We start from the raw sequence: 24337 nt of genomic DNA on the forward strand, positions 1-24337 counted from the left end.
CCTCAGTTTGTGCAACAGCAACCCTGCAAATGGATGTGGGCCTCCCTGAAATATCATAATTGACAGGCAAATTAAAGGCATATTAATTTTTCTTTTTCTATCTTGTGCACTGATCTCTGCGTTATGAAAATAATGATTTAAAAATAATATACAATTAAAGCATAATTAAGACAGCCACCATGTATCTCTTTGGCACTATAATTAAATGAACCATTCAACTAACTCTTAACTTAACCAACTCTTATTAAAAGAGTAATTTCTGAAAATAGGTAGCATCTGATTTATTTCACTGAACTGTAACACACCTGAATTTGTTGAATCGTTTAAAACATTAGCCGGTGTGTAGCATTAGTAACTGCGCACTAACACTTTCTCATCTTTCTACCCGAAGGGTTGTTTTCTGAGAGACACAGGAGCACACCCTCACTGTTGACTGAACTCAGATTTCTTCAGCCATCGCAGCAGAGATAAAATAGAGCATGTCCTGCAATTTCAAAGTGAGTGCACTGGAGTGATTGCTTTTTACTCAGCGCTTTATAGAGCGAATGCTTTTAGGTCAGACGTCTGTCGCAGAGGTGAACAGCGGAGAATGAAAGGAGGGCGAGCCGCATTATTGCTGTAATTTCGAATTGGGGTGTGCGTGCGTGCGCACGTGCACTCCCCTGACCCCTAAGCGTGCGCACGTACGTGTTTCCACATATGCATGTTTTAGTCTGTTTCTGCTGACTCAAATTTTCATTTGAGCGTGTGTATGTTAATCTGATTCAGCGTGTGCGTGTGTCTGTGTGAGTGTGCGTGTGTGTGTGTGTATACCCACATCTATGTGTGCTTGCGTGTGTGCCAATATGTTTGTATGTATGCTTCTGAATGAATGCATGTGTACATAAGTGGGTGAATATGTACGTGTGTGCGTGCCTATACACTGTACATGTCTGTTAGTATGTGCGTGTGCCCCTCCTGCCACAGGAATGGCTGTTATTGATTGCCCATAAATGGCCTGATTCCACTTCCTGCCATCTTAATTAATGCCACTCACGAGGATTTACATCTCCTGCTAGGTTGTTTACTAGTGGATTCCACTTTTCATTTTAGACGAGACCTCTGCTTTATACACATTAATGTCCTCCGTGAAATGTGCACATATCACCCCCCCCCCCCCCCCCCCTCCCCTCTCCCCAGTTAATAGGGAGCTGGGCTGAGAGTGGCGGGGTGGGGCTTGTCCGGGTGGGGGTGGGGCAAGGAGGGCTGGTTGAGCTGGTGCCTGCAGTGCGGCCAAAATGCAAAAAGAAACACGACTGCTTCGGTGCAGACTTCTATTCGGATAAGCGTCAACCTGAATGTGTCACCCACGGTTACGGGACGGAGAGAGAGCCACTCCACACACTGCAGGCTTTCAGCGCTGGGTACAGGAGCACAGGAGCACAGGGAGCACAGGGAGCACACAAACTGTCCCTGGTGTCATTATGGGCTGTTCTTTTTTTAACCCTTTATGGTATAAGATCACAAATATGTGAGTAGAATGTTCTTAACTGAACATTCTGTGTGTTTGTGAGTGAGTGTGTGTGTGTGTGTGAGTGAGTGGGTGTGTGTGTGTGTGTGTGTGTGTGTGTGTAAGTGAGTGGGTGTGTGCGTGTGTGTGAGTGTGTGTAAGTGAGTGGGTGTGTGCGTGTGTGTGTGTGTGTGTGAGTGAGTGAGTGAGTGTGTGTGTGTGTGTGCGTGTGTGTGTGTGTCTGTGTGTGTGTCTGTGTCTGTGTGAGTGAGTGTGTGGAGGTGTGTGCACACATGAGTAATACGTCTGGCCCTTACCACTGTCAGCTGAGAGTGCGGTCACTGTGTTGGTGGGCGTGGCCTCAGGCTTCACCTGCCCGTTCTCAAAGGTGAAGCTCTCTGCATCCTGGAGCTGCCAGTTCAGGCCAAAGAGGTGCATGGCTGAGAGAGAGAGAGAGAGGGAGAGAGAGGGAGAGGGAGGGAGAGAGAGAGAGAGAGAGAGAGAGAGAGAGAGAGAGAGAGAGAGAGAGAGAGAGAGAGAGAGAGAGAGAGAGAGAGAGAGAGAGAGAGAGAGAGAGAGAGAGAGAGAGAGAGAGAGAGAGAGAGAGAGACAGAGAGAGAGAGGGAGGGAAAGATAGAGAGGGGGGGGAGAGAGAAAGGGAGGGAAAGATAGAGAGAGAGGGAGGGAGAAAGGACGGAGGGAGGGACAGGGAGAGAGGGAGGGAAAGATTGAGAGAGAGAGGGAGGGAGGGAGAGGGAGAGAAAGGGAGAGGAAGGGAGGGAGAGTGATAGAGATGGGTTAAGGGAGGGAGAGAGGGGCAGGTGTTATTAGGGTCACCTGTGGGAAAGGACTAACACTTGAGAACTCATTCTCTGTCCAATTCAAAGCAGAACATTCAGCATTCAGAATTTTTTTTTTTTTTTTTAAATGCAGCATTCAGAAAAGATCATTTCCCTAGTAACAAGTCTTGAGAGGCAGTTTATTCATGCAGTTGAATGAATTTGTAATCTTTGACAGGAGTACAATCAAATAGGTGGTACTTTAAGAACTGATATGCAATCCACAATGAGTAGAAAAAAATATATAAGCAATGAAATCTTTCACACAAAAAATATTATTTACCTACAGTTCAGTCTATTAGATCTGACTGACATGATGGAAAACCCAGAGTCCTCTCAGTATTTTGTTCCAATCACCTGGATTTGCTAATAAGCACAGTTCTTCAGCCAGGAGGCAGAACTAATTAGTGAAATCAGCTGGCTCAGTTCATGGGTGGGAGAAACACATGGTGGGCTTTCACTTTCTGACCCCTGGACTTTCCACCTCTGACATGTAAGAACTAAACTGTCAAGAATGGTTCTTCTTAATCCATTTTTTTCTCTCTCGTATTCAACTGCCTCTTGTTTCCACGACACAACTACACCACCAGGCATCCATACAGATGATTGGGTAGCTGAAGGTGCGTACGCCCCTCCTAAACACTCTCTTGCGAGCCTCCCCATTGCAAGGCACACAAGCATGCTACAGGAAAGACAGCACTGCATGAAGGTGAGCCAAGTTTGTGTCTGCTGGCAGCTTGCAACCTCTAGGTGCGCCGTGATTGGCTAAGGGGCGATCTCTCAGGTAACCTGAGGCAACCTGGCTGGTTTAAGCCCCGCCCACCACAGCCGACCAGACGATCCCAACGGTGCCCTGCTGCTGTGCTCTAATGACGTTAGCCCCGCCCCTGCTGGCCGGGCCACCGGTGAGCCCAGGAACTCTGCAGCCTCCGCGGTGGTGGTGGTGGTGGGGGGGGTCTGTACTTTCCTTTGGTGGCAGCAGCCCATGTGGGGGCTGGTCTGCTTGGAGAGACGCGACCCCCCCGCTTTCTGTCACAAAGCTCCATCAGGGCGGAGGCTGGACCTAACGAGCTGCTATTTCGGGGCCGTGAGCAGGGGGCTCCGGGCTCCTCAATGCTCTCACCCCCTGGAAATGTGAAATCGCTCCGGCGGAAATCAGACCGCACACCGCCTGCCTCCCGTGCCTGCGTGTGCGCGTGCCCACGCTAGACCACCTCACAGACTTCCTTATGCTAAAAAAACATTCAGAGGCTCAAGATGGTAATCTGAAAGTGAAGTAAGGAGGAGTCTGTGACTGAGACAGAGAGAGAAAGTGCATATGTGTGTGTGTGTTTGTGTGTACGTATGTATGTGTGTGTCTGTGTGTGTACACGTATATGTGCATGCGTGTGGGTGTGTATGTGTTGTGTGCATGTGGGTGTGTATGTGTTGTGTGCATGTGTGTGTGTATCTGTGTGAGTGTGTGTGTGTATCTGTGTGAGTGCGTGTGTGTATCTGTGTGAGTGTTTATGTGTGTCTGTGTGTCCTGTGGGGGGGGGGGGGGGGGTTAAGTCAAGCTGGGGGAGCCCAGCAGCCCAATTACAGGCCCGGCTCAGGAGTGCTCATATTGGCCGGCTCCCTGTGGCAGGTACGCTGCAGTTCCACAGTTCGCCCCTGACCTCCTCCTCCTGGGCGCGGCCTCCCCTCTCGCTGTGGACTCATTAAATCAGGTCCACCCCCCACTCCCCTCACCTGCCCCCCCCCCCCCCAGCCGGATGAGGTATGGGACCACAGGGGAGCCCTGGAGGGGAAAGGCGGGGCACTGACCGTCTTTGTCGAGGTGTCCAGGGCCCTTAATTAGCCCTCCTTTTCAATGACACGGAAACAACCCGGTTTAACCTTCGAATCTCACTCGCCATCAAACGGGCAAATGAATGCCAAATAACAGATGAAGCAAATTAAATTAGGTGCTTTTCCCCTTTAAAAAGTGACACAGTAAAAGGAAGGGGCGCAGGCTAATCGGACGGGGAACAATGTGTGTTTACGGCTGTTCTGCGACTGGAGGGCAGAGGCGATGAAACCCGACACAAAGCCTGAAAGCAGTATTTGTTTTCGGTTTTATTCTTGCTAGTTTTCAGAGTGAACGTGTCACGAACGGGGTGCCGCAAAGCTGGAACGTTAAGACGTCGCGTAAAACGCAGCTGGGCCCTGTACTGATAGGAGGAGGAGGAGGAAGACGAAGAGGAGGAGGAGGACTTATTTTCCCCGGGAGTTTGTGGGGCTTCAGATGGGACGTAATTGAAGTTAGATTCTCCTTTTCAGGCGGCTTGGCTCGAGCTCCAAACGCGGCGGTGAAATAATTCATTATATTGCGTGCGAGGCAGCTAACGGAACATTCCAGGGGAAAGCCAGAAGCCCAGAGCCGGCGAATGAGGAAGCGGGAGCGGGAACGCTTCCCTCGGCTCCTGGGAGACACCCATTGGCCGCCTCCGTATTCTGAACACCCAGGTGCACCTGAGCGCATTCATCCCAGCCGTGTCCAGCACACGACGCTACATTCTCCGGGAGGTGAGGAAAGGGTATTTAACATATCTGCTTCAGCGAGATGAGATGGATACGACAAGGGTCCAGATTAAAAAGCAAGAAAAAAAGAAAAAAGAAAAAGGAAGGAAGGATACACGCGAACCTGGGAGGAGGGGTGTGCGGGCCATCAATGGAAAGCCACAATCAGCTATCAATGATGCTCAAATAAAAACAGAACAGAACTTTTACCACCAGCAGCACTAAATAGCTGATCTGTATTTGTCGGATATTGCGGCGCATTTATCCAAAAAAGCTTTGACTCTGTTGCCGTGCGCAACCATTTGTCACTGTAATGGCAAAAAATCAAATGCTATGCTGCTTTAATACTAAAGCAAGGAGATAAACTTGCTGGGATCAAAGACTGTGTCTCTGGGTGGTAGAGAGACAGAGAGAGAGAGGATCTTGAAAGAGAGAGAGAGAGAGAGGATCTTGCTCAAAGCTAAACACTGATTAAGAAACATCAGGAATGGGACTTGTGGATGGATGTCCTCCCCTCTCCTCCCCTGCTCGTTTCATCACTGAAAAACTGTTCTTCTTTTACTTTTCTTACTCTCTCGCTCTGAGCCTCTTGGAAGTGAAGAATACACAAACTGCTTGGGAAAAGGCCTCTTCAAAATTACATGCTCTGCTCATTTGATTTCCCCTACAATCGACCTGGAGGTGTCTGTTCAAGAAGCATCTCTTACTGGGTGAGCAACGCAAAATAATGGATGGAGGAGGGAGGGGGGGGGGTGGGGGGTGGGGGTGGTGAGGGGGTGGGGCGCGGGGGCCAACCATGCAGAATCGAACGGAATACTTAATGATCTGCAGACAAGAATCAAAAGCGAAGGTGAACCCGGGCCCTTTGCTCGATCGCTGAGAACTTCAGCTCAGCCGACCAGCCAATTCCCTCAACCGGCACCTGTCAGAAGCATCACTTAAATAATTAAGCGCTGTCTGGTATGGTGAACCAGAATGGAATTGCCAGCCTAACGTCGGAGAGCCCGGGAACGGAACACAAAAGCCAGAAGCCGGGTGCAGCGGGGCCCAGGGTGCTGCGTTGATCTCCGGCCCTTCTAGCAGAAAAACAGCATCGGTCTTGATAGCTGAAGATGCGCTTCTGCTGCAGCGTCTCTGCCGGTCCTTTCATGTTGCGCGGAAGGTTAGTTCTCTCCCGCAAAAACAGAGAAAAACAACCCGCAGAAAAGTTCCATTAGCACACCGCGCTGTTAGAGAAAGAGTAAAGTTTTGCTGTTGTTTATGAATTATTTTGTGGCTGTGCGAATGAGGGATCGGTTGTGTGCACCTGAGAAAGTGATTCCGTGCATGTGGGCACGTGCGTGTGCATGTGCGAGCCGTGTGTGAGAGTGTGTGTATGTTTGTCAGCTGTGTGAGCATGCGTGTGTGTTTGTGAACTGTATGTGAGTATGTGTGTGTGAGCTGTGTGTGAGTGTGTGTGCATGTTTGTGTTTTATGAGCTGTGTGTACTTTATGAGCAACATGTGAGTCTGTGTGTGAGTGTGTGTTTATGAGCTGTGTGTATGCCTGTGTGCTTTATGAGCTGTACGTGAGTCCATGCGTGTGTGTTATGAGCTGTGTGTATGCCTGTGTGCTTTATGAGCTGTACGTGAGTCCATGCGTGTGTGTACATGTGTGTGTTATGAGCTGTGTGTATGTGTGTGCGCTTTATTAGCTGTACTGTATGTCCATGTGTGTGCATTTTCACAGGGTCAGGCAAACAGGAAATGGAATGACAAACTACATTGGCCCACTGTGCATGGCAAGCACCTCCTGCACAAAAAGATAAAGGAAATCAATGAGGTAAAAAGTAACCACAACTAACTTAACTTATCTCCTGAAATTTAAACCGCATATTCAGACTTCTGTTTCTGGGACACTCAGCGCTCCTGCAGCGAGGGGACGGAATCACCCTCGGCAGATGGTTCCCGAAATTAATCTGGTGTTCTTCCGTCCCCCCGCGCTGACCAAGACAAGCAGTGACACGGCGCATCCCGGAGGCAGCGCTCACAACACGAAGGAAGAGCAGACGCCGCGAGAAACGCACTCCTGTCCGCGGAGATGACTGACAGCGAACAAGAAGAACAAATGGTCCTGCTTTGACGGACAGGCATCATGGTTCTACAGGCCGTCTGTGAGGTGTGGGAGCCATCATCGTACCTACTCCGCATCAGACACTAATGAGACAAGCTCACATACAAACAAACGGAGAGAAAGAGCAGTGACAGAAACAGCACCTAGAGACTCAGTTGGGTGCACCGACCGGACTCCTCCAGCAGGGGGCCTCCACTTAGGATGCACATCTGTGCCTAGTAAAACTTGGAATGGCTCAAACTGCCATGCGCTGGGAGTCCCTTTTCAATCATTGTAAAGCTCATCTTAGGTTTGTGCCTGATGAAAATGCAGAAAAGGCTACCTTCTGAGGATGAGAAATTTGCATTCTGAATAGCTGTAAAAATATTTGAGCAATTACAAGGCTCCCAAGATATACTCTTATTATCGAGGACGCATGAAAAACTCCTTCAGCGTAAACAATGACTCACTGTAAAGAGACCTACTTACAGGGTGGAAATTGCAGCACTTAAAAAATCCTATTGTACTCTTCTCTCACATTCTCATTCAGGTTTCTTTGATTATGGTAGAATTTTTGAGAAATAATACATTTTTCAACTGACATCCATTCAAATGCTGATCCATGTAGTTTGTTGGCGACCTCAGGGTCAAAGTTGTTCCTTCCTTTTTAATGGCTTAGAACAGTGTCTGCAGGTCTATGGCAGGTTTCAGCATGATTGATCCATTTCAGTCATTGGCTGGCTAAAGAGTCTGCACACCTTGTTCCCAAGGCCTTAATTGGCAGCTGACTGAGAGCAAATCACAAATATCTGCAGACACTGAGGCCCTCCAGTACGGAAGTTTGACACCCCTGGCTCAAAAGCTTCACATGCGACAGACGAAGGCAGAGACTAGAAAGCAAAGTTTGCTCTTTATGTCCCAGGAGGCTTTCCGTATCTCGCTGGAACTTAAAACACGCGTCCTGAGACTTCATTGGTGGCCCACCAACGAGTGGGAATAGTTTTTCTCCCGCGACAGACCGGCTGATTTTTTAAAAAGTGGGACGGTTCACATGCTTAAACCACAGAGGGACTGTTTACACGGACAGAGATCGATTGTTGAGGAGATGCGCGTTATGTTCATTAGCAATGCTCCACACGCCAACTCCTCCCACCAAACCCAGCTACCCTGTTCCAAATCTACCACAGACTGTAGTGTGAGCAATGTCCTTAAGAGTCCGCAGCCAGATAAGAGTGAGATGTCTATGCGAATCACATAAATAAAGATTTTTGTGAAATGTTAGAAAGAACGGTGGTATGAGATATGAAATGACAGGCCTACAGAGATTTAAATAAAGGGAATGGGGAATGCTCACAATGGTTGGATATACATTGTTCAGAAAAGAACCATATTATGACGGACCTTGGAAGTTATTTCAAACTAAATTCAGTCAACAGAACCAAAGGGCATGGGAGGAATTTAGCTTTGAAGCAAATTTCACACTGGCAATAGAAAGAATTTCTTCACACAGAGAGATATTTACTCATGAAATAACTTGCCAAGATTCACAGTGAGGTCAGGAACCCATGGATTCTTCAAGACTAAACTCAAGAGCAGTGTACTTTTTCATAATAAACTTTTTCTTTTTAATGAGAGATTCAACAGTCAAAAAGTGTTTCACACTTATTAGCTAAAGAAGGGCTAAATGACCAGGTTCCTACCATAAGAACATCCTCTCACTAAATTTCTGTTCACTGATATTTTAATTAACTAACCTAATTATTTCAGAAAATGGCAATAAAGATAGTTATAATTTAGAATTTTGGTTCTTAAAAGAGAGCTGAATGTGTTCATTATGAACCAACCAGACGAGAATTTGAGCTGAACTTTTAAAATATCCGCCCACAGAGATGTAGAGGTCGAGGGAAAAGCACTGCTCCAGCTGCCAATGGTTCTGCTGTTTCCATAATAGTGTTACAGTGTTGACGTCTTTTTGTAGGCCAACTCGGAAGTTTCTTCCGCCATGGGTTCCCTCGGCAGATATCCAGTGCTTTTTTCCCACAGGGATTTCGTTTTCTGCAGAAAATAAGGTCTGTGGTTAACGTGAGCCTAAGACAGTTTCATGTTTTGTTCTTCAAGATAAATTACACCCGTTAATATCCCAGCCGTACATTTTGAAGCTTTTATGTTTTAAAAAAGTAAGTTGCTAACAAGTTGCTACATTGAAACTACAACAGTTGTCGTGTGCAGGTGGGCTAGTATGGAACCTTGGATGGCAGTTGCCAGCAACTTGTTAGCAACTTACTTTTTAAAAGCACATAACCGTTTTGAAATTCACGGTTGAGGTTGTAAAGGGTGTAATTTATCTTTTAGAACAAAGCGTGAAACTGTCTTAAGCTTATGTTAACCACAGACCCTATTTTCTGCAGAAAACTAAATCCCAATGGGGAAAAAAGCACTGGACATCTGCCGAGGGAACCCATGGCTCCAAAACGCGAACTCGCTTCCGTGTTTCAGGGCTACAAACACTCCATAGCGAGGTGCCAATTTTGCTATTATGGTTTGAGTACACTCATAGCCAAAGAAAAAGGTTGATAACCAATCATTGCTTAATAGCACTGAGTGATAATCTAAACCCTGTTTTTTCTTGCAGATGGAGGTGCCTTTGAAGATGGCAATGGTGGCAGTGCCCCATCCACGTCTGCACGTGACGCCCTTCTCAATCAAAGGATCCGATTCCAAAGGTACGGTCACGGAATATTCCAGAACGTTGCCGGAGATGGCGTTTTCCAAGAACTCCCAATTCCATTAACTAAGCAGGCGGATTCATACGTGGGCCGCCCTATGGCCTGTGCCACGCGCCTCGCCCTTTCAGCCTGAATTTAAAATGGCCACCTTTCAGGCGGCGGCTCATCATTGTTTTGCGGCATTAACTGAAGCTAAAACTTTGCGAGCAACACTTTTTAGAAGAGCTGAAGGAAGAACAAAAGGAGCATGCGGATTGGCGTCAACAACATTTCTCCTGGCACCATGCTGGGCATCAACTTTCTTCTCCTTTATTTTCTCTCCCTCCCACTCGCAGAAGTGCCGGAGAGTTAATGTTCTTCCTCCTGAGTCATAAACACAAGCCTCTGCCCTTTTAAGCTGGGTATCTGGAGTCATAGGAACTCTAAAGCCAAGATGTACATGATTATAAGAGGAAGATAATGAGGTCTGATAATAAAAGCTCACTGGATTGATACCAAAACATAAATTTAAGATGAAAGCTTGCGCATCCAAAGCCGCGCAGTGATATTTGTCCCCTACAGGGCCGTTCTGTGATTAGGAATCCATATTTTTCCATAAATTAGCTTTGCACTTAAGCGTCCCGCTGTGCTCACATCCAAGTGGATAATGTTCAATCAGTGTTTTATTACGGGAGATCCACCAACAAATCAACACGCCGCGCGAAACCAGATAACACGTCTGAGGAGACGGGCGGAAAAGGCTGCCTGGTAACGGCACACGGGCGATTTCTGATTGGCCGCTGCTCATCTTCCACAGCCAATGGGGACGCTGTTGACAGGAAGGGTTCAGACTGGCCGCTGCTCATCTTCTACAGCCAATGGGGACACTATTGACAGGAAGGGTTCAGATTGGCCGCTGCTCATCTTCCACAGCCAATGGGGACGCTGTTGACAGGAAGGGTTCAGACTGGCCGCTGCTCATCTTCTACAGCCAATGGGGACACTATTGACAGGAAGGGTTCAGATTGGCCACTGCTCATCTTCCACAGCCAATGGGGACGCTGTTGACAGGAAGGGTTCAGATTGGCCACTGCTCATCTTCCACAGCCAATGGGGACGCTGTTGACAGGAAGGGTTCAGACTGGCCGCTGCTCATCTTCTACAGCCAATGGGGACACTATTGACAGGAAGGGTTCAGATTGGCCACTGCTCATCTTCCACAGCCAATGGGGACGCCATTGACAGGAAGGGTTCAGATTGGCCGCTGCTCATCTTCTACAGCCAATGGGGATGCCATTGACAGGAAGGGGAAACATGCATTTCCTGGGTGTGAATAAGTGACTTCCCAGCGGCTAACACATAAGCCCATAGAGCACAGGTCCATAATTAACAGAAACGACTTAATGCTACACTGTGAGGAGAACTCACGTGTTATCCTACAAGCAATCACTCAGTTCTGAGTGAAATACCTTAAGGGCTTGTGAGTCACATGCTCTTCCACAGTCCCTACCTTCTATTGGGAAACGTTGATCTATTTTGGTATTTTGGTAACTTATGTTCGCATGTATCATCAAGGGATGATATACAGCAAAATATTCAGTAAGAATTCAACACTAAGTGCTTTAAAGGAATAATTTGTACTCTTTCAGTGGGTTTAAAAAAAAATTAACCCCTTTTCTTTGTACATTGTAACTGACACTGAAATGGAGTATGTGTACAACAACAGTAACCAATCCTGTTCCTGGAGATCTACCAACCTGTAGATTTTCATTTCAACCCTAATTTAGCACACCTGACTCTGCTAATTAGCAACACAACTCTAGCTCTAGATCTCTAGCTGTTGAAAGAAGTGTGCTTTTTAGGGTTGGAGTGAAAACCTACAGGATAGTACATCTCCAGGAACAGGGTTGGTTACCACTGCTGTACAGTGTGATTTACAGTCAGAAACTCAGTCAAATGCATGTAAAAAAACTCCTAAACAGACTTTAATAAACGGCACATCCTTATTTCCTCTTCATGTGAACGTGCCGTGGTGTGTAGCCGCCCCGTGGCAGATAGAACGCGGCTGAACCATGTGACCGGAACGAGCGAGTAGAACGAGCCGGGCGAGCGGTGAGCGGGCGCGGTATCTGCAGCGGCCTTCATCGCCCGGGCTCGGACGCCGGCGCGGTATCTGCAGCGGCCTTCATCGCCCGGGCTCGGACGCCGCGCACCGGAGGTCCCCACCGGCTTTGATTCGCGCCGCGAGGATCGCCAAAGCCCTCGTCCCGCTCGCGCGTTCCCCCTGGAGACGGCGCGTGTACGTTTCTCCGGGGGCTGGGGGGGGGGGGGGGGGAAAGCATCTCAGCCCGGTGTAAGCTCTGGAGATGTTATCGGCCCGAGAGCCTGTTTATACAAGATCTGCTGGAGGCTCATGGTCACAGTATCGCCGGCGTGTTGGCTGTGGAGAATCGCTTTCTGATTCTCCAGCCTCCCTCCCTCCCTCCCTCCCTCCCTCCCTCCCTCCTTCTTCTCTCCCTTCCTCCCTCGCCCCCTCCCCCCTTCCTTTCTCCCGCGCCGCATGCTTTGAACCTGGCAGATGTCCCCTCCGCTGCTCAGGTGACAGGAATGCATTTAATGCGCCCGCCCAATCCGCAGCGTCCGTTCCTCTGCGGCCGGGACGAGCGCCAACGCTCCTCGCACAGCGGCTGAGCGGCTAGCGGCGACCCGCGCGTTTCGCCCGTTTTTATTTCGCACGCGCTAAAACGCTGAAATAAAACGCTGAAAGCAGCATTGTCGTCTATTGGCTGTAGTCAAAACACGCAGGGCTCGGCATCAGGGCCCACAGTCAACAAATGTCTGGGCTTAACTTCATGAAACAGGCTTCACTTTAAAGCAATCAGGGTCCTTTTTCCCCCTCAAGCAGTATCTGTAAGCTCATCACACAATTCTAACATATTTCTTCTTAAATAATCAGATGGGCATCCCTGACTGTGCTTTGGGTTTGGACCACTACTTACTGGGTATGATTTAGGTATGCAAAGCCCAGTTTAGGCTGGAGATATGCAACGTGACAATCTGCAACTGGTGACTCTTTGCAACGTTCTAAAACTCAGCTGCGATTAGACAAGTTGAAATGTCTGGAACAGCAAGAATCTGGATCAGACGTTCTGAGACGGGCAGTTCACACTGCTGCAACGCTTTGGTCTCAACTGGGCTTAAGATCAAAAATATGTGATTGGAATATTAATAATTGAACACTGTATTAGAATTTAGAAAAAAACATTTTGAAGTACCTACTCTTCAAAGGATTAAAAAGGATAGAAAATATTTTGTGAAGAGTGTGGCCTCCTCAATCACTCTCAACATTCTGTACGTGTCATCAGGTGTTTTCTTTTTCCCTCCAGACACCCATTATGTGGAGCGGGGGAGGGTCAAGCGGACGCCATGGTTACCTATGCAGTAGCAGAGCAGGACGGACAGCAGGATGGACACGCCCACCGCGCTGAGCGCCGTGCACCTCCAGGAGCAGTACTTGGAGGACTTCTTGAACTTGAAGGCGCTCCTGGAGAGCGAGTTCCGGGGCAGGGGTCGGGTGGGCGGGGAATAGACGGCTCCGGTCGCCATGGTGTAGCCCGGGGTCGCGGTGCTGAAGAGGGGAGTCGTGCCTGTGCCTGTCTTAAAGAGGAAGTGCCTGGAGGGGGGGGGGGGGGGGGAGGAAGAAGCGGAGGAAGGGTGGGGGGGGGGGGGGGGGTGGGGGAATAGAAAACAAAAATAACATGCTTTAGCAAACAGCATTTTGAGAAGTTAAAATATGACATGCCTTACAGGCACAGACTCACACAAAGAAAACATACCATACATGACAATATACACTAAACATAGACCTCTTTGGACAGACATATAAAGGGAAGTATCCTCATTCAGAAGGCTCTCGCTGCCCTGGAGTAAAACTATGCCTGGACTAATAGACCATTGGACTTGTGGTAATTAATGAGGTCAGCTGTTTGAATCTAATTCATTAGTTGGCAGCTTCCCATTGGCTTTTTCACCTCTGTGACAACCTTGCCAGCTGATAAATTAAAACCTTTGCGCCTGCTTTGCTTTTCCATAAAACCCCAGCATGTAACGGTCTCTACGCTTCAGGGTTAAGAGGGGTGCCCGGACAGATGAACCCAACCCTCTAATTCCAAATTAACACCTTAACAAGGGATTTAGGGTCTCAAGTTCAGGTGTAACGCTTCTGGGGAAAAAAACAAAAACAATAAATAAATAAAACTGCTGTTGTGGAAAGCATGAATTTGATTACTTGGCAGTTTTAAACCTTCTGAGATGCTTTTTAATTTCTTGCCTTTTTGTAAAGAAAAAGGAGAAAAAAAAATTCCCATATGACAATGCGATGGAGACAAATTTATAGACTCAGCTCATTTCAATGTTGTTTACTGTCTGCATTTTGGGCCTAAGCCCCTTTTGATTAGAAAACACCTCAGTGTTGCAAAGTTAAGCAATTCTCCAAAACAGCATTCATTTTTAAAACATTAGAGACTGAACCAGGAGGACATTAAACAACAGAACAAACAAGAATGATTCCAGCTGTGATATCAAATACAACTGAGCGTTAAATCCAATTAGCTTCACCTGTTTTGGTATCCCACAACAAACACAAATCTAATAGCCTGATTGTTTATACCTGATGATAAACAGAGGGCTAGATTGCAGGAGCGGAATTTTAAAATTTCCACCGAAAGCAAAAAGTAAATTAATGAATATAAATCAATGGAACTTCAATAGATACGGATAGTTAGATGACAGATTTCACGGGACTAGCTAAGGAAAAATCCAAGTGTTGTCAAAACTGACTTAAGGGTTTTTTGACTTATTTAAATGAAATTCCTGGCAAACAGTTTTTTTTTTTTTTTTTGTTGAAATCTAATCTGATCACAGTTGGGGACTCAAGGCTGTTCACAAACTTCACTCTGTACACATTGTTATCAACTTCTGTGCCCTCGGGCACTTGTATTCTTATTTGAGTGCGACAGAAGTGTACTAAAAATGCAATGCGTGCCACAGAGAGCTTCGCACTGCCTAAAATACACAGCATTTATTTGCAAATCAAAGTGGAGGGGCAAATTCTGACTGAAAATAGGCACAATATTCTTTCAGTGAGGAGACTATTTAATGAGTGGGGTATGTCAGTTGGAGTAGTTCTCAACAGAGGTGTTCAGAGACACCGATGGGATTTAGAGGAGAGGCGCTAGGGAGGGCTGGGGTGGCCATTTTGACAGGGCCCAGTTTTGACAGTCGTTGTCCTGTTCACGCCGTCACATGTTCTTGTGAACTTAACAGGCGCGAGCCTGACCACCCTCCAACAAACCCCGCCCCCTGTAAAAGAGAACAACCTGCACATTTTTTTGGGCTCAGAGTCGACATTGGCATCAGCAGCTGGCATCATGGGAACACTTAGGAGAACGTACCCTTCCCCATAGCCCCCTTCGTGGCACGCTGGAGTGAATACATCCATCTCTATTAGGTTGTCATGCCCGTTTTCGAGAACTGCTTGCTTTGCTAATTTTCTACATGTGGGAACGAGATATAGAGACAGACAATTAGCAGGTTGTTACGGCAGCTCCAGAAGCACTTCTCACACAAAACAAAGCACCGCCACCACATCACCTGAGCATTCTCCAACAAGGCCCCCCGTCCAATCAGATCACAGGGAGGGGAGGGGGGAAAAAAGCGCAGGGATGCATCCTAAGAGGGGGAGTGTGCGCGTCCCAGCTGCGACTGTTTAAATATTTATTTCGCTGCTGTAAATACACACATTGAAAATGATGAGGGCTGACAGGAGGTTGTGGTGATTGCAGAGAGGAGTCACACAGATCTTTTTCCTCCCCTCTTTCTTTTGAGACTGGAGCTGGACTGCGAGACAGGTGGAGGCCACATTATTTCTACAGGGGGGTGGGGGTGGCAGGGGGAGTGAGGGGGTGCAGTTTCACAGATCTGGGAAAAAGCTACAATCCAGAACTTTTCATTCAGTAGGCCTGTTCATCATTAGAGAGATAACAATGTAAATTAATGCAGCTCAGTCAAGAAATATCGAGATTTAATTAGATATTTCTGAATGATCTGCTCAGTTCATTTGATACAGACAAATGAAGAGTTGTTTGTTTATTAATTAATCTGAAACTTGGATCAACCAAGAGTAACTTTGTGTTCCCTTGAATACAAGACACAATTGGAATTTGACAGTTACATTCACATATAGTCACTGCAGTAGTTTGCTGAATTGAGAATAATGCACTGCCTTTAAAGTTATCTGACTTATATGAAAATATACTGATTCGAAACATGGTAAAAATAATTTGAATACACAAAAAGTAATCTTCATTTTAGTTATGAATTCTTATGCATTTTGGAACTCTGTATTAAGAAGTAATTACATACGTGCAATAATTACATATGTGAAAGTTGCAATAATTTAAAAAATGTGATATACAGCCATCATTTGTATATGTATTATTTAAAAAATTCACTATAGTTTGCACCCCAGTTCAAACTGAATCCAGCTCCAGTGTGCTAAGCCCAGGACTCCACAGTCTCTCTGTGACATTCTTAAGTGGCACTGTGAAGTCGAGTTTCTTAATTTCACCATTCAGGGCCAAAAACGCGCTGCGGTTAGATGGAACTCTGCGGTTCCGGTACTGGTGGACACAAGAGCGCACGCGCCCCTCCCCCACAGTATCAGTGCTCAGAGATATAAGGCAGTGAAGGATGAGCCATATCACAGGCAGTCAGGAGAGAGAGGCAGACACACAGAGAGAGAGAGAGAGTGAGGGAGGGAGAGAGAGAGAGAGAGAGAAAAAGAGAGAGGCAGGCAGGCAGGCAGGCGTAAGTGTTAAAAGCAGGTTAAAGCAGGCTGTCCTAGGACCTGACCCACCTAGGGAGGCAGTAATGGATGGGGCACTCACTGCATAGAGACAAAACAGACCTGAAGCCAGGCAGAGAAAATGAAAAAAAATGAGGAGAGAATCTGATGTAGAGGGTCACTACATGCACAGCAGGGTGAGGAGAGTGAGGGACACACATACTGTACTTGAACACACAAGCGCTCTCTCTCTCTCTCTCTCTCCCTCACACAGACGCAAGCACACACGTGTGCACAGTCGCACACGCGCACACACACACACACACACACACAAACACATGCAAACACACGTGCGCGCACACACACACACGTGTACACATACACACATGTGCACACACACACACGCACACACCCACGCAAAACATGTGCCTGCACACACACACAGACACACACCCAAACACACACACACACCCATGCACACATGTGCGCGCACACACACACGCACACAAACACGCACACAGACAGTTTGAGCAGTGTTGTACCGCTACTGTGGATGTGGTTTCAATTAGTGCCCTGTCTGTTCACATGAGCAGACAAACCTCAAGGGCAGTCTGGTCCCCAGAGGCCAGGCCAACGAAACCCAAAGACAGGAGACTCTGTCCTTTTCTGTACCTCTCTCTCTCTCTTCATCCCCCGCTCTCTCCATCTCGACTCCTCTATTGCTCAAATGGATTCAGAGATGCCTTATCACAGGGGCTCAATCCTTTCCCTTCTCGTTCTCTCCCTCCCTATCCCAGAGCCATCCCAAATCTCTCTCTCTCTCTCTCTCTTACTGTCATGCGTCACCGTTTTTTCATGTTGGCAAATATCAGGTCCCCGCTTTCTTCTTCTCGTTGATTGGACGCTTTTGATGTGACACGTTTGATGTGAAATGTAGTTCAGCAAAGTTCATTTAAAAAATTTTTAATTCCCCCCCCCCCCACGCACCCCACCTCTGGGAGGAAAGCCCCCCCCCCCCCCCCCCGGCGCACGCCATTCGTTCTCCCTGTGATCCTCCCGCTGCCCCCGGGAGCTGGGGGTCACGACCCCTTACCTCAGCGCTACCGCCCCCTCTGACCTCATCAAATCGACACTGACACGTTCAGAGTACACGGCCGGCTGAGCGTAGCAGAACGGCGGTGTTACCGCACCAAATGCAGGGGGGTGGGCGGGGGGGGGTGGGGGGGAGCAGCGACTCTGTGTGTGTTACACTGAGGTGTAAAACATAAATTTAACTAAGCGGTAAATGAAGTGACAAGCCTGGGACTTGGTTTGACACCCATGGGGTTTTTTTATTTATTTATTTTTTTTACTCGTTTATATTCGAGATTGAAAAATAAAGGCTTAAACTATTTTCGTCTTCCGAAAAATACTAATGTATGGCGTATAATGAAGCGCATTTATCAAGTAATTTATCAAAGTTTGTTTAAATATTTCAGTGATGAGGCTACTAATGCCGGTGTACATTAGAGCTCTGAGGACAATTAAAGTAGATTAAATTTCTTCCGAGCTCCTGTTAAATGTCAGAATTTTAATTGTCTCACTTCTTTTATACTATTTCGCACCCTCAGATTGCTCCGTTATGCCAACAGAGGTTTTTTTCATCTCTTTTAATAAGGTAGAGGTTTTCACGGAAATCGGTTTGCGTTACACTTTTTTTTCCTGAACTTATAATTAAATATCCCTTCATAAGCCTGCTATTGGAACTAATAACCCTCTTTTCAATACTTCCTGTGTTTCCGACTATTAAAATAAATTAACCGGGAAGACTGAAATACACATAGCAAGCGCGCTGAATGGAATATCTGCATTGTGACGGGCTTTAGCGGGCTCTGATATCAAGTACAACGGCCTGGATGACCGTTGTTAACTGATTAGAGACGGTGCGAGCCTGAGCAGCAAATTACTATGCTAATCCACATATATCTCCTTTCAGCTCTCAGCGAATGCTGCTCTCCAACAAGTGACTGCACAGCATTCAGCTCATAGGCTCAGCAGAGGAGGAGCGCTGCATGGAAAACAGCTCTTCAGCAAGGCATGTTAATAATAAAAATAATAATAATAATATACTACGAGAGTGGGATCTGTCTGGAAAATGATACGGAAGAGATGGTGTGTGATTGGACAAGCCAAGCTTTCACAAATCTGGCTGGTTACATCCACTGACTTATTGGCTAATGTACTCACTGTGTGTGTGTGCGTGCATGTGCATGTGTGTGTGTTTGTGTGTGTGCGTGCGTATGTGAGTATGAGTGTGCATGCGTGTGTGGGTGTATTTACAGGCCATCTTAATTTTAATTTACACTTTTCCCCCAGTAAAACTTCAAGCGAACGACAAGCTCAATATACCTGCTAAATGGTAATTGTTATGTTCACAGGCTTGTCTTTTTTATGGCCATACAGGTGCCCTTACAAAGGAAATGAAATGGGTTTCCATCAAGCTTTTATGGTGAAAAATAGCCCTCCTAAACGGAGTCGTAACAGTTAGCAGATGTGTGGAGTGTGTCTGCAGTTTTGAATAAGAACACGTGTGAGACTGTATGCCGCGAGGGCCCTTGTTCGCTAAATTGTGGCGTACGAAAGTTTGTTCATGGGACAAGTTCTGTGGTGCCTTCTGGTTCAATGGGAAGTGCTGGTTGAATGCTTGTTGGCACGGTGATGCAATTACTGAGGCCATCCCACGATATATTAAAAAGTTTTTTTTTTTTTTTCAGATTAGTGCTGCATGTTGTGCTCATGTTCAGCTTTAATGTGAAGTTTGTAAATCTAAAACTACAGACCAAATGTCATTACAAATAAAAATATTCTTTTCATCTGTTCTTGTAACTTGCTTACAGCTGAACAGCACTTTAAGGAAACAACACTATGACAGACATGGAATGGTGGAAGTTTCTATTAGTCTCATTCCTCCAATTTTTACATGCCCTGTTTTTAATTATTTTTTTTTAATTACCTTGGCAGAATAAAACGTAAGTTCTTACAAATCAAATCTAATTACACAGCTCTCCATCATTTCCTACTTAAAACCTTAGCGGGAACAGTGTGTCTCGTCTAAAGCAGGGAAGACCTTAAAGCAGAGAGAGCGTAGATGTAAATATGCAATGCCACAGCACCCCGAACGATTACAGACAAGCCCAAACACATGGGTGTATGTAAATAAATACAGCTGTGGCTAAGACGCAAACTTCAGACTGTTACGTGTCTTGTTAAATTAAAATTTTTTATGTGTTACTAAAAAAAGAGCATCGTACAGCTCACCGTTGTCTAAGGGCAATATCTACCAGTGCGAGTCCCCCTCACTTGAGGAATATGCTGTAATATTATACAGGATGAAAAGGAGTTAGACAAAGATTTTTGTAAGACATCTGTGGCATGCTAAAAAATGATTTGGACAGAACCAGACAAAACCAGTGCCAGTGCTTGGTTAAGTGACCACACCAACGCATGTCTCTCCAGGGCTGGCAAGGGGAATTTATCACCTTTCAGTGCCAAGGAATTTAGAGAAATGCAAGCAGTCAATTTCAGAGAAATAAATGACAGTAAATGGGAGAATGAAAAAAAAGAGGTTTGAGGGGGGAAAGTCCTGAAAATTTTATGAGAGACTGTTGAATATAAGATGTTCAGAGGTACTGATAGATTTGTTGAGAAATATTTTAAGGGAAATTAGAAGCAGGCAAAATTGTTATTTCTTCGTTCGCCTTTTTCGTTTGGAGATATTTTTAAGGACAACGTGGGATTCATATTTATTTATCAAATTCATTATCACGTCTGCTCTTTTCGCTGTCGGTGTAGGCTTTCTGCATGTGTTTTTCATTTTTAAAAACATGTTAAATAACAGTTCCGAGGAGAAAATTTTGCCTGCCACTGTGGAAGGGCTCATTTCAGTCAAGCTGTTTATTACCATGTAGTTTGCATTTCACACATTCACGTGGCACACGTTAACCTGTGCCCACAGCTAAACTACTTAATCAGTGCAACATTTTTCAACAACACTGTCTCAGAAAAATAGTATAATTAATTAACTTAAAAATTTTTTTTTTGTTTCCTGAAAATTTAAAAAAATTATTTAATGAAGGTGCTTTTACATCACACAACACATTTTGAGCTGTGTATTATCTAGGGTAAAATTGTAGAGAGGGGACACTGTACATTTTCATTGCAATTATTTTTAAATAAATAATTGGCAGTGACACGTTTTACAATCGCTTTCTCTATATTTTTATCAGAGCAAATAAATAACTTACAGTAAATAAAATTATGCCGCATAAAACCATTATTCCACCATGTCTAAGCCATTTGAACATTACAGAGCCCATTGTCTAGATTATATAAAAGGTCAGTATACTAATAAAAAAGGCATTTATCTACTGCCTTTCTTTTTATGTGAAGTTTAGAAACCAGAGCTTTGCAGAGGTTTGTACAATTAATTTTAATTACAACCAAGACCGATAAACATACACATTAACATGAAGTCTAAATTAGTTTCTCTCTATCAAAAAAGCGTCAGCACTTTGCAGCCAATCACCTCACTCCGCGAGGTGCACAAGGCAGACAGGGTTTCACCGACTCAGTCCTGCCAATAACGTGGCCGGTTTGGATTGACAGGCGAGCCAAAGTGTGTGTGATGCACCCGTCTCAGTAGTTTAGGAGATGTGCAGGTTCACTTTGCATGCTCGGTGAACACTGATACCTCACCAAAAATAAAAAATAAAAAACCTGGCAGCTGGACAGCCTGCATATCGGTGCTCTGAGTTTGACCAGGAGTCAAAACGATTTAAGATATCATGTAAGTCATTTTTTTTTGGTGTCGGTAATTAACATAAATGTCCTCACACCACCGACTCCGGACGACACATTTCCGCGCGGTGTCTTCCAGCGGAATTAAGTGCGCACAGGTAAAAGACTCCTCGAGGGCTGGAGGACAAACGCAAACCTCCGGTTGCTAATTTACAGTAAATTACTTATGAGCCGGAGTCCTATGGGGAGGGCGTTCGTCTGAATACTGCTAACACACCACTAATGGAAGCTAATCACACAGAAATACTGAAGGAAGAACAGCTGGGTCTGCAAATTAAAATGAAAATACCGTTGAGTCGCGGTAGAGAACTTCGACCGAGCGCTGTGCAGTTACAAATCTGTGGATGGATGAAGTACGAAACTGAGAAAGACCTTCTGGACGTGCGGCAAGAGGTAAAATTCCTCCACTTCGTACACTTGTATTGTTTCAGAGCGCTCTCAACATCACATTCTGCTGCGCTCGCTGCAAACAAAGCTACAATTCAGCAATTCTTTGGCAGAGGTGACAGCACATGAATCAACGTGTCTCTTAAGCAACAGTAGAAATAATGAATTAGAAAATGATATTTTACAGGACGTGTTTTTTTTCCCCAGCCTCGTACTTGTGCCTCCCAGTCTCTCCGGCGGTATTATTTATAACCAGATTAGCATTAAAAATGACTTGACTGCACCATTTTGGATGATATTACTGTGAAATGCGCTCTTATCTGCCACAGCCTGCAAACAGAAATCAACAAGCATGACAGGAAACACTAAAAGCGAGCTTCATTTACAAATGTGCATGCCCAAAACCTGAATCATAATCTTATTCATAAAGTGACAAATCATCGATCATAAATGGATTAATAAAACATTTCCCTCTTAATTTTTTTCCCTTTGTCCCATGAACATCTATTCAGATTCATGAACATGCAGTGCACTGGACATTAATACTCACTTTCCAACTCACGTTGGACAAATTTGACCTTGAAGTCAATACTCTCTATGTTGTGATTAATTTGGTGTGTGTGCAGTGAATTATTCATGGGAATAAATGCAAATTATCACTCAGGCTTTCAGAAAATATGAACAATATTCGAGAACTAAGCTGAAACCGAAACCCTTTCCATTTTTCTCAGGTAATTTTTTTCCCCATCAGGAACATATTTACTGTTTCATTAGGTTCGGTGTGTCTGCTGGCCCTCCTGACAGATTGCTTATTATGTGAACACGAGTCTTTCCCTGCTGCGTCCTTTAGAGGCATTTCGGAGCAGTGAAAACAGATGTGGTGAAATGGATGGATTAACCCACTTAACAAAGCAACCACACAAAGCAAAAAATACAATCAGGGTTTGGGACGTTGAGAGAAGAGGTGACGTACTGTACAGGGGACGGCGTGTGTCATGGCCATACTTAAATAAATGTGGTGCACGGGGGGAGTTAAGCAAGCGCCGTAAACGGATCAGCACAAAATACAAGACGACAGGACATGTATCAAAATGCATGCAGATGTGTTCTGCTGTGAAAGTGCCGAAATCTACTCCGGACCCCGGGTGAGAGGGAGACGGAAGCTGCACGGGCAGGGCGAACCGCCCCGCTGGCTCTCGGCTGAAGGAGGGGAGAAGAAAGCGTGGTCTTCCTCCCCCTTTTTTTTTTGCCGCCACAGCACGCAACGTTCCCCACTGAGACACTTGTTTTTTGAGCACAGAGATTTAAGCCCTCGTTAATAATAGATGTCTACATATTGTTTTGTCAATACCGCTAAGAAAGTCAAGGTCAGGGGAGAGGAGATGCGGTCGGGCCATCGGATAGGAGGAACGAGGTCCGTCCCACGAGGAGAAGAAAAGAAATGGGGGTCGGGGCGGGGGGTGGGGTGTGGGGGGAGGGGGGGTTAGAAGCAGTCGCTCCGCATTCCTGGGGCCGAGATCATGCGGCGGGAGACCGAAACACGAACTGAAAACAGTCAGGGAAGGAGACATCTTGACCCCCCCCCCCCTCCACCTCCACCCCCACCCGCCAGAGTGAAGCAGGTGATATTGCTCTGCTCTGCTCCCTCCACAAAGGGCGTCTGGCTTTGGTGCTTCTAAAGGACACGACCCTGTTAGAAAACTCCCAGCCGCCCTGTGTAGAAGATACAGCACTGCTTTCTCTCAGTCACCATAAAGACAGAGAGAGAGAGAGAGAGAGAGAGAGTATTATCTTCCCTCCATGCTTTCCATCCCTTTCTCTTTCTTCTCTTCGAAACAGGCGCTTCGGTGGACGACGGTGGAAAAAAAAAAACGTTTCCGGTAAAAAAACGGGCAGACCGCAAACGCCAATAAACCATTGTACTCCGCGGGTTAAGTGATGCTTCTGGGTTTCCTTTCACAGTCCGCCTGCATGTGCAGGAGAGCTTTGTTGTGCATGTCACAAAGACCTATAGTGATGGGGAGAGCTGGTGAAACCCTTTGAAGAGAGGGTTGGCTGATCACCTACGGCGCTGTGGAGCGAGGGTTGGCCAGACCTGTTTCCACTCCTGTAGGCGAGCGTACGCATTACCGCTCTGACGCGCGACCTTCAAGCTGAGCGAAAATCCCGTTAAGCGGGACAGAATTCGGCCAATCAGGAGACCCCACGCGCCTGTAAAATTCACAAATTTTTCAAGAGTGCTTTCACGTCTCTATGTTCAAAGCCCTTGAATTCGCTCTTCGGAAAGGGTCAGGGAAAAAATGGTTGAGATAACATTTGCATTTAAGAAATGTAATTTCTGAATTATATTTCTTTAATGCAAATGACCAATTACACCACATGCCCAGAAATGTCTTAGCATTCACTTCGATCTTGAATTACAGGAGACAGACATGGCATAATATATCACTGAGACTGAGTGCAATTTGAGGAAAAAGCCAGTGTACACTTTAATCAAGAGCTTGTCTTAAGGGAGGCGCACAAGGGATTATTCTCTACTAATGTCTTCTCTAATAACAGAAACACTAATTTAAAAACTGAAAAACACGTCTCCTCGCAAGATAAT

General features: G+C 46.0%; 1 pseudogene; it reads right to left on the reverse strand.

The window, feature by feature from the left end:
• The window catches only part of LOC118227517, a 516632-nt pseudogene that overhangs the window by 104282 nt on the left and 388013 nt on the right, over window positions 1-24337 (reverse strand).

Source organism: Anguilla anguilla, chromosome 5 (genome assembly GCF_013347855.1).
Source record: "Anguilla anguilla isolate fAngAng1 chromosome 5, fAngAng1.pri, whole genome shotgun sequence".
Lineage (NCBI taxonomy): Eukaryota > Metazoa > Chordata > Actinopteri > Anguilliformes > Anguillidae > Anguilla > Anguilla anguilla.